Here is a 4,239-nt window from a genome sequence, read left to right as displayed (position 1 = left end):
AGAACCCTCATTTTTTTCATGCAACCATCTTCCAATACATTTAGGACTCATTCCTGTGCATAATTCCCCTTTATTATTTCATAAAACCCTCTTTTCATACTTTTGGACCCCTTCCAAAAGCATTAGCAATCCCCCTTTTACACATAAAAACCCCTCCGATGCATGAAAACCCCTTTTGAATGCATAAACCCTCCTCCGATTGGATTCCCCCCCCCCCCTCCGACGCGATATCGCTGTCGGAGGTGGTAACAATGCTAGCACATATATATATGCCCCTTCCCCTTTCCTTCGATGCGATATCGCTATCGCAACCGAAGCGATATCGCTATCGGGAGCCCTCCGTACCATATATTTCACATATACCGCATATCCCCGCTTTTATCGTTAATGGTCCTTTATCGTTTAAACTTAAGTTTTTTTATAAAACTTAAGTTATAACGTAAAAAACCCCTTTTCCGCAATATTTACCCGCTTACCGCTTTATCGCATCGCATCGCAAATATGTATTAAAACCCCGCCCCCTGGGTTTCCCCGATAGCGAAACAGCAATTTAATCGCAGCCGTCCATCGCCCCTGCCCAGATCAACTGCCCATATTTCATCGCTAATCCCATATCGCATCGCTCCGTCACTATGTATTAAGGCTGCACCCATGGTTCCCCACTGACGCGATATTGCGATCGCGCGGCAGCTGTCTGATCTGCCCTCAGATCGACGATCCAGATTTAATCAGCGCCACCCCATTTCGCTGAACCATTGCATCTGTCTTAAAGCCATTCCTCTCCCGATCGCTGATAGCGATATCGGCAATCAGCCCATCACTGATCCAATATATATAAAAGCCCTCCGCCCGCCAACATAGCGATATTGCGAGTAGATCTCAGCCGTTGGATCTGCCCGAGCTAGATCCAACGACCAGGATTAATTCAAATCTACAGTGTCGCTCCCGCTCAATTTTTTCAGAATTTTTGCGTAAAATGGGTCTTTTTCTTTGTAAAGGGAAAAGAGGCCATTTTCTTCCCTACTTTCACAGCTGCGCCTGCGCCCACCCAATCAAGGAAAAACAGGCATTTTTCAATCATTTTGGATCGCTCAAAGTCCAGTATTGCTTCAGGAAGCCAGCCTCAGCCCGGCACAGTTATCAGCAAGGCATATCCTCCTCTATTTTGCAGGATTTCTTCAGATTTGTCAATATTTGGTCGGCCAAGCACCGATACAGTTCTAAAGGCTATGGAAAGCATTTGCAGCAGTTATTTTTGCCACAAACTGGCGGAAAAGTGGTGATTTGACAGATTAAAGAGTATCATAGGAAAGATAAAGCCCAGATCCAATTAAAAGAGTATCAGTGATGCGGCAAAGAGTATCAGATCGACAATATCAACAGAAATCATAAAGCTTGCAGAAGATGAACATTAAAGAGCCCCCCATCAAAGTCAAAGAAAGCGGTAAAGCCACTTAAGCCTCTCAGATCAGAGTTTAAAGCATTAAGGCCACATAAAGAGCAGTGGATCAGAGACCAATGCGCAGTTATGATAAGTGAACAGCACAGAGCCATAAGGACAGATTTCAACTCATTTTTGAAGCAGCTGCCCCAGCACAGCACTTAGATAGATATTTTATGCATTTACTTCGAGATAAGATAGATTAAAGAACTCATTTCCCTCAGATCTGTTTAAGATCTGCTATAATAGATATTTTTAGGATATTTTCTCTATAAGTACGACCCTCAGCTATCTATTAAGGGTTGGTTGGTTGGTTATTTCTCTCATTCTAGACTTGCGCAGTAAGCCTGAGAGTTTCTATAATCAAAGATTGCTGGAATATTTGCTTCTGAACTGGATGGTTGTGTTTTTAATGGCTGAAGAGCTTAATATGGAATTCTCGTGCTTCCTCATGGTTCAATAAGTCTTTCTTACCTCTGTTTTTCAGTTTATATGTGTCTGTATCATCTATATATCACAATCTAAGTTGCAGAAAGAAAGAATAGTTCAGAACTCTTTCTATATGCTCTGTGCTCAATTTCTGTGGTTTTATATGTTTTCCTCTAAATTAATGATGAATATGCATACTTAATTGATCATGTTTAAGCTATTTCTCTCATCTCTGAATACTCTCTAGGAATCCTTCATTGCTCCTATTTAGCCTTCATCCACTTTCCCTCTTTGGCTGGATGAGAGATCCTTAATTGCCTCTCATCCCCTAACCTCCATTTCATCTTAATTCCAGCATTTAATATTGTTCCGTGTGTAGCTATCCTTCTCTGTATTCCTCTTGTCACTAAGAAAACGCAGCAGCAATCCTTATCCTTGACTCCATGCCCAATGGTTTGAACTTCTCACACTTTACATGCCAACTCTATCTGAAAACACCAACCAATCCACCAAACATAAATCAAACCCATGCACATAATATCTAGCCTAAAGTCACCCCTAAAACAAAGCTAAATCATAAAGAGAGAGCCCTCTCTGGTTGCAGGTAGGCTAGGACTTGCAATCCAAAGATTGGTCTATGGTTACCTTGGCCGTATGCCCTTAGGAGTCAAAGGGAACAACCTGAGTGATAACATCATTGGCGACTCCAATGGGGAACTGAATCATTTTGTTTATTACTGCAAATCCAAGTATTTTATCAGTTTGCCTCTTGAATAAAATCCTTAATCTATTTTGAAAAAATCCCAAAAAAAATCAAAATAATCAGAAAAATCTCAAAAAAATCTCGTTCCCTGGAGATCCCACTTTTTTTTCTTCAGAATTATTTCATGTTCAGCTCTGATCTATGACGGTGGACAGAGATTAGGAACTACAAAGTTAATTCATCCACCTGACGACTCCACATCATCCTCATAATAAAGACTCCGTTGGAGAAATGAACCCAAAAGAACTATATGAGCAAATCAGGCTTTTGCAATGTATTTTTTACTTTAAAGATGATTTTAGATTAGATTCTTATAATTTTCCTTTGAAAAATGTCGTTGAAAAGCCTCCTTGCACATTAGAACAGTAGTTTTCTATTGCTGTTGAAGATCATCATACAGTGAAGGATGAACCAAAAATCGAGCCCAGTCATTCAATCCTTGTACATACTCCCATGCCTCGTAAGGTTCCTGATAGATATAAGCCACTCATTTTGCCTCCCACGCTCAATCCTTTGCCTAAAAATCATCCTAAGTATCTCTCGAAATTTGATAGAGAGAATGGAGTTACTGCTCAAAAGCATATCCAAGCTTTTGAAAACTATCTTAACATATTTGAAGTAGAAGATGAGGATGTTAGTATTAGGTTTTTCGCCCTTTCTTTGCAAAGCGAAGTTAGGACTTGGTTCAAGACCTTGCCTGAGGCTAGCATCTCTAATCTTAAGAAGTTTCTCAAAATCTTCCTTGATAGATGGATGATCAAAGTCGATTTCCTCTTTCTCATTGAAGAATATAATCAATTAAAAAGGCTTCCAAATGAATCTGTTCAGCAATTTTCTGACAGATTTAATCAGATCTATCATTCAATGCCTTTAAATATAAGACCTCCCCCTGACTTAGCTCTATTGCATTATCCGAGAGCTTTTGATGCAGAATTTGAATATCGTTTAAGAGAAAGAACCCTATCCACTATGAAAGAGATGCAGGACATAGTAGTGAACGTGGAGGTTAATCTGCAGATTAGAGAGGAACAATGCAAGGCAGAGCAAGAAGAAAAACTTCTTTATTTGTTAAAAGAAACCTAGGAAATGATGTAGCAGATTGCAATGAAAGTTAAATGTGTAGAGCACCAGAACACATCTTTTTTGCAGAAGGAAAGTAGTGATATTCACGAACAAACCTACCACAAATCAGATAACATATTCATAGAGCCATATGTGAAGGAGCAGTCTCCTGATATACTGTGTGAATATGATGGCTTTTTTCCTTTTAGTTGTTTGCCCAAATATGATATATATGATGATAAATATGCTCCTCAAATCCATATTAACCTTGCAGAGGAATCAGGTGCTATTTTGGTAGAAAGCAGTGTTCAGGCTCAGCAGCCTGAACCCAATGATCAGCTTGCTCATTTCAGCTATGAAGAGGATGAGGAAAATGCAGAAAATGTTGAAACCAACGCAGGAACTTTACCATTTTGTTTTGAATCTTTTCAGTTTATTAAGGATAATTATCATGCAGCTCGTAATCAAGTGTCATCAAATGTTGATATCGACCATCTAGAGGAGAGTCAAATCCTTGCCCAAAATGCATTACCTCTAGTTTTGC

Source organism: Pinus tabuliformis, chromosome 6 (genome assembly GCF_031772625.1).
Source record: "Pinus tabuliformis cultivar Carrire ecotype Pingquan chromosome 6, CPIR1, whole genome shotgun sequence".
Lineage (NCBI taxonomy): Eukaryota > Viridiplantae > Streptophyta > Pinopsida > Pinales > Pinaceae > Pinus > Pinus tabuliformis.
The sequence above is the reverse complement of the archived record's forward strand: the minus strand, read 5'-3'. Positions refer to the sequence as shown.